At 45.2% G+C, this 13959-nt stretch overlaps 1 protein-coding gene across 2 annotated transcripts in view; it reads left to right on the top strand.

Moving 5' to 3' along the window:
* Positions 1–13959, top strand: part of LOC145343983 (transcription factor ETV6-like) — a 50946-nt gene that overhangs the window by 18485 nt on the left and 18502 nt on the right. The window lies entirely within an intron of this gene.

Raw genomic sequence — 13959 nt, 5'->3', positions numbered from 1 at the left:
GTTCAGAGACTCAGAGTGTGTCCTAAAGCAGCATCAATGACGAGCAATTTATAGTGTAAATGATAGGCACTCAGTGGGAGGGGCACATGACTGGGTTGGAGATGGGTGGATATAGGAGATTGTTTTAAATAAGGGTCATTAGCATTGGGGCGTCCCTGGTGATGTAAATGGGTATGGTATGATAATAATGTTTTTCTCTTTTCATTCACAGGTTTTAAGTCGGTCCACCTCGTGTCCAACGAGGGGTATACACGCGATGGGTCGTACTGGGGCTGCTCTTGGTTGTTCAGGATTGGCCTAGTGCTTCATGTCGTTAGTGTGTGCCTAAACTGGACCAGATACTGGGCAAGACGACAGCTCAGTGACTATCGCTGATTGCTGTGCAGACACATGGATTTGGGCCGGTGTCTGTGGGAGTTTGCGCATTCTCCCTGTGCTTGCGTGGGTTTTCTCCGGGTGCTCCGGTTTCCTCCCACACCCCAAAGATGTGCTGTTAGGCTGATTGGCAGGAATAAATTGTCCCTAAATCAGTTTCCCTCAATCTGGATGGCCATAAAACATTAGACAGGGGTCGTGGGTGGAGAGGGGGACTGGTGGTGTTGAGATGGCGGCGTGGGCTTGTTGGGCCGAAGGGCCTGTTTCCCGGGCTGATTTTGTTCTTTGTTTGCCAAGGTCTTGTTCAGTCTTGTACAAGTGGCCGGCTGGAATGTGAGAGGACTTGCCAACTTTAAGGGCGTTCAACTGGTCTGTGGATAGGCATATGGATAACATTGGAATAGTTTAGATTAGAGGGTCATTAGATTGGTTCCACTGGTCGGCACAACATTGAGGGCCGAAGGGCCTGTCCTGCGCTGTAATGTTCTATGTTCTATGCAGGAAGTAAGTTAATTCAGCAATGGCATTTGACACAGACTTTCACTCTGACCATGGGAAAGCAGAAAACCTGTCCAAATAACCCCAGCAATAACCCTGATAGTCAGGAGAGAGCGTGCAGAGACAACCAGCATGGAGAGATTGGGAGGAGAAAGTGTCCCTCTCAGCTGGAATGCTGAATCTAGGAGGAGGTTCCAAAGGAAATATTCAGCACCACGTTACTGGGCCTTTCTGTGAGAAGGTCCTTCAGGCTGAACGTGGGACGTAGAAAACTATTCCCCCTGCCATTGGAGGTGTGAAGTAACAACTCAGGCACTGGAGATGGTCTGTTCCTGCAGGCCCACAGTCATGAGAAATTAAAACGGGGCAAGAACTTCCTGCAAAGAACTGAGAGTGCGGATTCACTAGCTCTCCCCGCTCTCACTGGAATCTGGTTCTTGCAGTTTAATCTTTACTCAATGTTACACTGTAGAGTTGCTGAGTAGGGCTTCAGTAGGGAGCTGTGAAGAGACTAGCGACTATGTCAGAGTGTGACAGAGACCGAGTGAGTAATAAATTTGGTTCACATGGGAATTCAGTGCATGGAGGAAAGAGGTATCGTATTCATAGGAATTATTCCAAATTAATAAAATGTGTAATCAAATTAAGTTGACTAAATAACATAAGTAATAGTGGTACAAAGAACAACACAGCACGAGAAACAGGCCCTTCGGCCCAACGAGCCCGCGCCACCATTTCAACATTGAGTCCCTCTCCACCCATGATCCTTGTCTATGCTTATGGCACTCCACATTGGAAACCAGATTGAGGGGAGACTAATTTAGGAACAATTTGTTACACCAGTCAGCCTAATAGCACATCTTTGGGGTGTGGGAGGAAACCGGAGCGCCTGGAGGAAAACCACGCAAGCACGGGGAGAATGCGCAAACTCCCACAGACACTGGCCCAAATCCATGTATCTGCACGGCAAACAGTGATAGTCACTGAGCTGTCACGTTGCCCAGCATCTGGTCCAGTTTAAGCACACACTAACGACGTGAAGCACTAGGCTACTCTCGAAATATCCAAGATCAGCCCTCGTACGACCCAGCGCGAGTATGACTAAGAGGAAGAGAGAGTTGTATGAAATGTACAGGCAGCAAGGAACAGATCAGATGCTCGAGGAGTATAAAAAATGCAAGAAGCTACTTAAGAGGGAAATCAGGAGGGCTAAAAGAAAACATGAGGTTGCTTTGGCAGACAGAGTGAAGGAAAATCCAAAGAGCTTCAATAGGTACGTTAGGAGCAAAAGGATAGTGAGGGATAAAATTGGTCCTGTTGAAGACCAGAGTAGTAGACTGTGTATGGAACCAAAAGAGATGGGGGAGCTGGGGGTTTTTTGCATCCATATTTACTGAGGAAACGGGCATGGAGTCTACGGAAATAGGCCAACAGGTAGGGAGGTCATGGAACCTTTACAGATTAAAGGGGATGTCTTGAGGCAAATCAGAGTGGATAAATCCCCAGAACTGGACAGGGTATTCCCACGGACCTTGAGGGAGGCTAGTGTTGAACTTGCAGGGGCCCTGGCAGACATATTTAAAATGTCAATATTCACGGGGGAGGTGCCAGATGATTGGAGGGTGGCTCATGTTGTTCCGTTGCTTAAGAAAGATTCCAAAAGAAATCCGGGAAATCACAGGCCAGTAAGTTTGATGCCGGTGGTTGGCAAGTTATTGGAAGGTGTGATAAGGGATAGGATCTACAAATATTTGAATAGACAGGGACTTATTAGGTAGGTTATGTTTGACCAATCTATTAGAGTTTTTCGAGGAGGTCACCAGGAAAGTGGATGAAGGGAAGGCGGTGGATGTTGTCTACCTGGATTTCAGCAAGGTCTTTGACAAGGTCCCTCATGGGAGGTTAGTTAGGAAGGTTCAGTTGCTAGGTATAGATGGGGAGGTTGTAAATTGGATTAGACATTGGCTCGATGGAAGAAGCCAGAGAGCGTTAGTGGACGATTGCTTCTCCGAGTAGAGGCCTGTGACTAGTGGAGTGCCGCAGGGATCGGTGTTGGGTCCATTGTTGTTTGTCATCTATATCAAAGATCTGGATGATAATGTGGTAAATTGGATCAGCAAATTTGCTGATGATACAAAGATTGGAGGTGTAGTGTACAGTGAGGAAGGTTTTCAAAGCTTGCAGAGGGATTTGGACCAACTAGAAAAATGGGCTGAAAAATGGCAAATGGAATTTAATGCAGACAAGTGTGAGGTATTGCAATTTGGAAGGACAAACCAAAGTAGAACGTACAGGCTTAATGGTAGGACTCTGAAGAGTGCAGTTGAACAGGGAAATCTGGGAATACAGGTTCAGAATTCCCTACAAGTAACGTTGCAGGTGAATAGGGTCATACATTGGCCTCTATAAATCGGAGTATCGAGTATAAAAGTTGGAGTGTTATGGTAAGGTTATATAAGGCAATGGCGAGGCCGAATTCAGAGTATTGTGTACAGTTTTGGTCACCTAGTTACAGGAAGGATGTAAATAAGGTTGAAAGAATGCAGAGAAGGTTCACGAGGATGTTGCCGGGACTTGAAAAGCTGAGTTACAGAGAGAGATTGAATAGGTTAGGACTTTATTCCCTGGAGCGTAGAAGAATGAGGGGAGATTTGATAGAGGTGTATAAGATTTTGATGGGTATAGATAGAGTGAATGCAAGCAGGCTTTTTCCACTGAGAAAAAAGCCAGAGGGCACGGGTTAAGGGTGAAAGGAGAAAAGTTTAAAGGGAATATTAGGGGGGGCTTCTTCACGCAGAGAGTGGTGGGAGTGTGGAATGAGCTGCCAGACGAAGTGGTAAATGTGGGGTCACTTTTAACATTTAAGAAAACCTTGGACGGGTTCATGGATGAGAGGGGATGTGGAGGGATATGGTTCAAGTGCAGGTCAGTGGGACTAGGCAAAAAATGGTTCGGCACAGACAAGAAGGGCCAAAAGGCCTGTTTCTGAGCTGTAAATTTTCTATGGTTCTATGGCAAATAAGTGGACATGAAAGCTGAGCCAGCTGTAGTGAACTGGAATACTGGAGTATAAATCAATAAAGAAGCAGTGACTAACATTTAAGGCAATATTTCTAAATGCGCAGTATAAATATATTCCTCCTATAAAGAAAAATACTAAGAGGAAGATCCACCACCTTTGCTAAACAGAAGAAGTTAAGCAAAACATCAAACTTAAGGCAAAGGTGAGTGGCAGGTCAGATTATTGGTCAGAATGTAAAGAACAGCAGAGAATGAGTAAGGCGGTTGATGAGGAAAAATAAATTTAAAGTATGTGGGAAAGATAGCTAGAAAAGTAAAAATAGATAGCAAAAGTTTCTACAGGTATCTAAAAAGGAGAAGTAGTAACTTGGTCTTCTGGAGAGTGAGAATGAGAAATTAATATTTGATAATAAGGAAATAGCTGATCAAATGAACAAAGATTTTGATTCTATCTTCACTATAGAAGATACAAAAACCATTCTTGTAATAGCTGTAAATCAGGAGGTAGAATGGAGAGAGGAACTTGGTGAAATTACAATCACTAGGGAAGTGGTACTGAGCAAAGTGATGGAGCTGTGAGCTGACAAGTCTCTGGGTCCTGATAGACTTCATCTTAGGGTCTTAAAAGAGGTGGCTAATGGGATAGTAGATGTGTTGGTGGTGTTAGTTTTCCAAAAGTCACTAAATTCTGGAAAGGTTCCATCAGCCTGGAAAGTAACAAATATATCACCTCTATTCAAGAAGGGAGGCAGAAAACAGGGAACGATAGGCAAGTTAGCTTGACATCTGTTGTGGGGAAAGTGTTACAATAGATCATTAAAAAGGTTATAACTGGGCATGTTGAAAAACGCAAAGTAATTGGGAAGAATTAACACGGTTTTGTGAAAAGGAAATCATGCTTAATCAATTTATTGGATTTTTCTGAGGAGTAACTGTGTAGCCTGTATTATACTTGGATTTCCAGGACACATTTGAGAAGTTGCCACATCAAATGTTATTGTAGAAGACAAAAGCTCAAGGGTAACATATTAGCCTGGATTGAAGATTGACTGACTGGCAGAAAACAGCATATGCATAAATAGGTCTTTGACTAAATGGTAGGTGGCAGAATGTGAAGTGGAGTGCCACATGGGTCTGTGCTGGAGCTTCAACCAATTACAATTTATATCAATGACTTAGATGAGGTGAATGAAAGCAGGTAAAATTTGCAGATACACAAAAATACAAACAGCAAAGAAAGAAATCTGAACAAAGAGCAATACAGCACAGGAACAGACCCTTCAGCCCAGAAAGCCTATGCCAACTGACACATGATGCCTTTCTAAAGACCTTTTGCCTCTATGTGTTCCGCATTCCTCTATTCCCTACCTAGTCATGTATCTGTCAGGGTGTCTCTTAAAGATTGCTATGGTATCTGCTTCCGCCACCTTTTCTGGCAGCACTTCAGGTACTTAGCACCATCTGTGTAAAAAAAAAACTTGCCTCTCACATCTCCTTTAAACTTTCCCCCTTTTACCTTAACCTGATGTCCCCTACTAATTGACATTTCCACCCTGGAAAAAAGAAAAATATGTAGGAAAGTATGTTGTGAAGAGGACATAAAGAGGATGTAGATGGGCAAAAATTTGGCAGATGGCATGTAATGTGGGAAAAATGTGATGTGGTTCATTTGCCAGGAAGAATTAAAAAGGTAAAAGTTTCTGAAGTTTAATTATTAGTCACAAGTAAGCTCACATTAACATGAAGTTACTGTGAAATCCCCTAGTTGTTATATTCTGGCACCTGTTTGGATCAATGCACCTAACCAGCACGTCTTTCAGACTGTGGAAGGAAACTGGAGCACCTGGAGGAAACCCACTCAGACACGGAGTGAATGTGCAGACTCCACACAGACAGTGACCCAAATCAGGAATCGAACACGGGTCCCTGGCACTGTGAGGCAATGCTAACGACTACCACAATGGAGTATTAGAACAAAGAACATTATAGCACAAGAACAGGCCCTTTAGCCCTCCAGGCCTGATCGACTGAACTAAAAGCCCCTAACCTTCCAGGGATCATATCCCTCCATTCCCATCCTATTCATGTATTGTCCAGATGCCCCTTAAAAGTCACTAGTGGAACTCACTGCTTCCACTACCTCTTCCGGCAGTGAGTTCCAGGCACCCCCCCCACCCTCTGTGTAAAAAAAAACTTGCCTTGTACATGTCCTTTAAAACCTTGCCCCTTGCACTTTAAACCTATGCCCCCATTCTTATACCCTGGGAAAAAGCTTCTGACTATCCATTCTGTCCATGCCCCTCATCATCTTGTAGACTTTTATCAGGTCATCCCCCAACCTCCATCGCTCCAGTGAGAACAAACCAAGTTTCTCCAACCTCTCCTCATAGGTAATATCCTCCATACCAGGCAACATCACGGTAAATCTTCTCTGCACCCCTGCAGTATGGTGACCAGAATTCAATACTGTGTTCCAAGTGTGGCCTAACTAAGCTGTAAAGCTGCAACATGACTTACCAGTTTTTTAACTCAATGCCCCAGCTGATGAAGGCAAGCATGCAGCATGCCTTCTTGACTACCTTCTCCACCTGTGTTGCCACTTGCAAAGACCTGTGTATCTGTACACCCAGATCCCTCTACCTATCAATACTCTTAAGGGTTCTGCCATTTACTGTATATTTCCCATTTGTATTAGACCTTCCAAATGCATTACCTCACATTTGTCCAGATTAAACTCCATCTGCCATCTCTCCACCCAGTCTCCAATTGATCTGTATCCTCTGATGGTCCTCGTTGTTATCCGCATTTCCACCAACCTTTGTGTCGTCTGCAAACTTATGAATCAAACCAGTTACATTTTCCTCCAAATCATTTATATATATTACAAACAGCAAAGGTCTCAGCACTGGTCCCTGAGGAATATCACTTGTCGCAGCCTTCCGTTCAGAAATGCACCCTTCCAGTGCTACCCTCTGTCTTCTATGACCGAGCCAGTTCCATATCCATCTTGCCAGCTCACCTCTGACTTCACCTTCCGTACCAGTTTGCCATGAGGGACAATGTTAAAGGTCCCTTACTGAAGCTCATGTAGACAATATCCATTGCCCTATCCTCATCAATCATCTTTGTCACTTCCTCGAAAAACTGGATCAAATTAGTGAGACGCAACTCCCCTTCACAAAACTATGTTGCCTTTTCCTAATACATCCATTTATTTCCAAGTGGGAGTAAATCCTGTCTCGAAGAATCCTCTAAAATAATTTCTCTACCACTGATATAAGGCTCACCAGCCTGTGATTACCTGAATTATCCTTGCCACTCATCTTAAACAAAGGAACAACATTGGCTATTCTCCAGTCTTCTGGGACCTCTCCTGTCACCAGTGAAGATATAAAGATTTCTCTCAAGGCCCCAGCAATTTCCTCCTTTGCCTCTCTCAGTATTCTGGGGCATATCCCATCAGGCCTTGGGAACTTGACTACCTTAATTTTTCTCAAGAACCTCAATACCACCTCCTTTTTGATCTCAACATAATCTAAACTATCTACACACCTTTCCCCAGACTCATCATCCACCAAGTCTTTCTCTTTGGTGAATACTGATGCAAAATATTCATTTAATACCTTACCCATTTCCCCTGGCTCCATGCATAGATTCCGTCCCCTGTCCTTGAGTGGGGCAATTCTCTTCCTGGCTATCCTCGTTCTCTTTATATATGTATAAAAAACCTTGAGGTTTTTTTTAATCCTGTTGGCCAATGCTTTCTCGTGACCCCTTTACTGTGGGCAGCACGGTAGCTCAGTGGTTAGCACTGCTGCTTCACAGCTCTAGGGTCCTGGGTTCGATTCCCAGCTCGGGTCACTGTCTGTGTTGAGTTTGCACATTTTCCTCGTGGCTGTGTGGGTTTCCTCCGGGTAATCTGGTTTCCTCCCACAGTCCAAAGATGTGCGGGTTAGATTGATTGGCCATGCTAAGAAATTGCCCCTTAGTGTCCTGGGATGTGTAGGTTAGAGGGATTAGCAGGTATAAGATGGGGGTAGGGCCTGGGTGGGATTGTGTTCAGTGCAGACTCAATGGGCCAAAGGGCCTCTTTCTGCAGTATAGAGTTCCATGGTTCTATGATTCTTTAACCCTCCTTATTCGTTGTTTAAGTTTCCTTCCACTGTCCTTATATTCCATACTTGCTTCATGTGTTCCCAGCCTCTAGCTTTGACAAATGCTTTCTTTTTCTCTTTGACTGGGCTCACAATATCTTTCGTTATCCAAGGTTCCCAAAACTTGCCATACTTATCCTTCATCCTAACAGGAATGTGCTGGTCCTGAATTCCCATCAACTTACACTTGAAAGCCTCCCGCATAGCAGATATTGATTTGCCCTCAAACATCTTCCCCCAATCTACATTCTTCAATTCCTGCCTAATATTGTAATTAGCCTTTGCCCGGTTTTGCACCTTCCCCTGGGGACTACACTTATCTTTATCCATCAGTACTTTAAAGCTTACTGGTCACTCTTCCCGAACTGCTCCCTGCCTGAAGCGTTGACCACCTGGCTAGGCTTATTCCCCAATACCAGGTCCAGTATGGCCTCTTCCCTAGCTGGACTATCTACATGCTGTTTCAAGAAGTCTCACAACACTAGGTTAAAGTCCAACAGATTTATTTGGTAGCAAAAGCCACTCGCTTTCGGAGCGCTGCTCCTTCATCAGGTAAGTGGGAGTTCTGTTCACAAACAGGGCATATAAAGACACAAATCAATTTACAAAATAATGGTTGGAATGTGAATCTTTACAGGTAAACAAGATCCCTGTTGAGACCGTCCTTCGGGTAAGCATTCTCCAAGGCAGCCTTCATGGCACACAACGGCGCAGAATCGCTGAGCAGAGACTGATAGCCAAGTTCCGCACACACAAGGACAGTCTCAACAGGGATCTTGGGTTCATGTTGCACTATCTGTAACCCCCATGACTTGCCTGGGTTTGCTAAACCTCACTTTACTGTCCTGTCTGGAGACAATACACATCTCTTAACCTGGGCTTAATGCTCCTTCCACTCACGTTGTTGGCCACTTTAAGACTTGAATAGCAGGTTAGGTGTAAAGACTCACATTCTAATCAGTAATCTGTAAACTAACTGTGCTGTTATATGCTCTATCTGAGGCCAGAACTCTCCATTCACCTGATGAAGGGGCAAACCCTGAAAGCTTGCGAGTTTACTATCAAATAAATCGGTTGGACTTAAACCTGGTGTTGTCAGACTTCTTACTCTCTCACTCTCTCGGCAGAGTAGTTGAGGATCTTCTGGATCTCTGTCTCACTCTCTCAGCACTATTGTTGAGGATTTTCTGCACCTCTCTCCCTTGGCAGAGTTGTTGAGGGTTCTCTGGGTCTCTCTCTTGACGGTGTTGTTGAGGGTTCTCTGGGTCTCTCTCTTGACGGTGTTGTTGCTGAGGATTCTCTGGATCTCTCTCTTGATGGTGTTGTTGAGGGTTCTCTGGGTCTCTCTCTTGACGGTGTTGTTGAGGGTTCTCTGGGTCTCTCTCTTGACGGTGTTGCTGAGGATTCTCTGGGTCTCTCTCTTGACGGTGTTGTTGAGGGTTCTCTGGGTCTCTCTCTTGACGGTGTTGTTGAGGGTTCTCTGGGTCTCTCTCTTGACGGTGTTGTTGAGGGTTCTCTGGGTCTCTCTCTTGACGGTGTTGTTGAGGATTCTCTGGATCTCTCTCTGTCGGCAGTGTTGTTGAGGATTCTCTGGATCTCTCTCTTGACGGTGTTGTTGAGGATTCTCTGGATCTCTCTCTGTCGGCAGTGTTGTTGAGGATTCTCTGGATCTCTCTCTTGACGGTGTTGTTGAGGATTCTCTGGATCTCTCTCTTGACGGTGTTGTTGCTGAGGATCCTCTGGGTCTCTCTCTGTCGGCAGTGTTGTTGAGGATTCTCTGGGTCTCTCTCTTGACGGTGTTGTTGAGGATTCTCTGGGTCTCTCTCTTGACGGTGTTGTTGAGGATTCTCTGGATCTCTCTGTCGGCAGTGTTGTTGAGGATTCTCTGGATCTCTCTCTGTCGGCAGTGTTGTTGAGGATTCTCTGGATCTCTCTCTTGACGGTGTTGTTGAGGGTTCTCTGGATCTCTCTCTGTCGGCAGTGTTGTTGAGGATTCTCTGGATCTCTCTTTTGACGGTGTTGTTGAGGATTCTCTGGGTCTCTCTCTTGACGGTGTTGTTGAGGGTTCTCTGGGTCTCTCTCTTGACGGTGTTGTTGAGGGTTCTCTGGGTCTCTCTCTTGACGGTGTTGTTGAGGGTTCTCTGGGTCTCTCTCTTGACGGTGTTGTTGAGGATTCTCTGGCGCTCTCTCTCTCCCAGCGGTGTTGTTGAGGATTCTCCGGGTCTCTGTCTCTCTCAATCGGCAGATTTCTTGATGATCCTCTGGGTCTCTCTCCCTCTCGGCAGTGTTGTTAGGCATTCTTTGGTCCTTTCTCTCCCTCTCTCTCTCTGTCTGTTTCGGGAGTGTTGTTCAGGGTTCTCTGGGTCTCTCTCTCCCGGCCCAGTTGTTGAGGATTCCCTGGGTCTCTCTCTTTCTCTTGGCACTGTTGTCGAGAATTCTCAGGTTCTCGGTCTCTCTCAGCAGAGTTGTTGAGGATTCTTATGGTCTCTTTCCTGGCAGAGCTGTTGAAGATCCTCTGGGTCTCTCTCTCTCTCGGCAGAGCTGTTGAGGATTTTCTGAGTCTGTCTCTCTCAGTAAGAAGTCTCACAACACCAGGTTAAAGTCCAGCAGGTTTATTTGATAGTAAATGCCCCAAGCTTTCGGAACACTGTCCCTTCGTCAGGTGACTCACCTGACGAACGAAAGCATTCCGAAAGCTTGTTGCATTTAATATCAAATAAACCTGTTGGACTTTAACCTGGTGTTGTGCGACTTCTTACTGTGTGTACCCCAGTCCAATACCTGCCATCTCCACATCTGTCTCTCTCGGCAGAGTTGTTGGCTACTCTCTGGGTCTCTCTCTCTCGCTCTCTCTATCTCTCAGCAGAGGATTCTCTGGCTCTCTCTTGGCAGTGTTGTTGAGAAATCTCTGAGCCCTCTCTGTCTATGCAGTGTTGTTAAAAGACCAAAGAACAAAGAAAATTCCAGCACAGGAACAAGTCCTTTGGCCCTCCACCAACCATGCTGCCTGACTTAACTAAAACCCCCTACCCTTCTGGGAACCATATCCCTCTATTCCCATCCTATTCATGTACTTGTCAAGATGCTCCTTTAAAGTCACTACTATATCCACTTCCACTACCTCCCCTGGCAACAAGTTCCAAGCACCCACTACTCTCTGTGTAAAAAATCTGCCTCGTAAATCTCCTTTAAACCTTGCCCCTCGCACCTTAAACCTATGCCCCCTAGTAATTGATTCTCCACCCTGGGAAAAAGCTTCTGACTATCCATTCTGTCCATGCCTCTCATAATCTTGTAGACTTCTATCAGGTCACCCATCAACCTCTGTCGCTCTAGTGAGAACAAACCAAGTTTCTCCAGCCTCTCCTCATAGCTAATGCCCTCCATATCAGGTAACATCCCAGTAAATCGTTTCTGTACCCTCTCCAAAGCCTCCAAGTCTTTCTGGTAATGTGGCGATCAGAATTGAACACTATATTCTACGTGCAGCCTAACTAAGGTCTATAAAGCTGCAACATAACTTGCCAATTTTTAAACTCAGTACCATGGTCGATGAAGGCAAGCATGCCGTATGCCTTCTTGACTACTTTCTCTACCTACATTGCCACTTTCAGTACTTTTAAAGGCTCTGCCAATTACTGTATATTTCCTATCTGTATTAGACCTTCCGAAATGCATTACCTCAGATTTGTCCAGATTAAATTCCATCTGTCATCTCTCCGCCCAAGTCTCCAACTATCTATATCCTGCTGTATCCTCTGGTTTTCACCGCTATCCACAAATTCACCAATCTTTGTGTCGTCCGCAGAACTTACTAATCAAACTAATTACATTTCCTCAAATCATTTATATATATTTCAAACAGCAAAGGTCCCAGCTCTGATCCCTGAGGAACACCACTTGTCATAGCCCTCCATTCAGAAATGCACCCTTCCACTGCTACCCTCTGTCTTCTTTGACCGAGCCAGTTTTGTATCCACTTTACTAGCTGACTTCTGATCCCATGCAACTTCACCTTCTGCACCAGTCTGCCATGAGGAACATTGTCAAAGGTCTTACTGAAGTCCATGTAGACAATATCCACTGCCCTACCCTCATCAATCATCTTCGTCACTTCCTCGAAAAACTGGTGAGGCATGACCTCCCCTTCATAAAATCATGTTGCTTCTCACTAATACATCCACTTATTTCCAAGTGGGAATAAATCCTGTCTCGAAGAATTCTTGTGACAAGGAGTGCTCCTGGTTCAACTGCTTGTTGAGGATTCTCTGGGGCTCATTCGTTCTCTCTCTCCCAGCAGAGCTGTTGAGCATTCTGTGGGCCTCTTTTTCTCGATGTGGAGATGTCGACATTGGACTGGGGTAAACACAGTAAGAAGTCTCACAACACCAGGTTAAAGTCCAACAGGCTTATTTGGTAGCAAAAGCTACTAGCTTTCGGAGAACTGCTCCTTCGTCAGGTAACTGGGAGTACTGTTCAAAAACAGGGCATATAAATACACAAACTTAATTTACAAAATAATGGTTGGAAAGCGAGTCTTTGCAGGGTAATCAAGTCTTAAAGGCACAGACAATATGAGTGGAGAAAGGGTTAAACACAGGTTAGAGATGTGTATTGTCTCCAGCCAGGACAGTTAGTGAGATTTTGCAAGCCCAGGCAAGTCGTGGGGGTTACAGATAGTGTGACATGAACCCAAGATCCCGGGTGACGCTGTCCTCATGTGTGCGGAACTTGGCTATCAGGAGCGGTTGAACCAGGAGCACTCCTCGTCACAATGGATGTCTCGGCACTCTACGCCAGCATCCCCCACGCCGATGGCATTGCTGCAACTGCCTCAGTACTTAACATCAACAACTGCCAGTTTCCAGATTAAATTTTACAACTCATCCGCTGTATCCAGGACCACTATGCCTTCACCTTTCACAACCAGATCTTCATCCAGACACAAAGAACAGCCATGGAAACAAATTTGGAACCTCAATATGCCAATATCTTCATGCACAGGTTCAAACAAGACCTCTTCACCACATAGGACCTTCAACCGATGCTATACACTAGATACATCGATGACATTTTCTTCCTTTGGACTCAGGGTGAACAATCACTAAAACAACTATATGATGATGTCAACAAGTTCCATCCCACCATCAGACTCACCATGGACTATTCCCCAGAATCAGTTGCATTCATGGACACATGCATCTCCATTAAGGACGGTCACCTCAGCACCTCACTGTACTGCAAGCCCACAGATAACATCAGATGCTTCACTTCTCCAGCTTCCACCCTAACATGTTAAAGAAGCCATCTTCTATGGACAAGCCCTCCATATGCACAGGATCTGCTCAGATGAGGAGGATCACAACAGGCACCTCCAGACACTGAAAGATGCCCTCATAAAAACAGGATATGGCACTCGACTCATTGATCAACTGTTCCGATGCGCCACAGCAAAAAACCACACCGGCCTCCTCAGAGACCCAGAGAATCCTCAACAACACAGCAGACAGAGTACCCTCCGTCATCCAATACTGCTCTGCAGTAGAAAAGCTACGATATCTTCTCCAGAGCCTTCAACATGTCATTGATGAAGACAAACATCTCACCAGGGCCATCCCCACACCCCCAATTGTTGTCTTCAAACAATTGCACAACCTCAAACAGACCATTATCCACAGCGAACTACCCAGCCTCAGGAGAATAGTGACCACGACACCACACAATTCTTCTACAGCAACCTCTGCAAGACATGCCAGATCATCGACATGGATGCCATCATCTCACGTGAGAACACCAATCACCAGGTACACAGTACATACTCTTGCAACTCGGCTAACGTTGTCTACCTAATACACTGCAGGAAGGGATGTCCTGAGCCAAGGTACATTGGGGAGACCATGCAGATGCTACA

Source organism: Carcharhinus amblyrhynchos, chromosome 6, assembly GCF_965287045.1.
Source record: "Carcharhinus amblyrhynchos chromosome 6, sCarAmb.v2.hapA, whole genome shotgun sequence".
Classification (NCBI taxonomy): Eukaryota; Metazoa; Chordata; class Chondrichthyes; order Carcharhiniformes; family Carcharhinidae; genus Carcharhinus; species Carcharhinus amblyrhynchos.
The sequence above is the reverse complement of the archived record's forward strand: the minus strand, read 5'-3'. Positions and strand labels throughout refer to the sequence as shown.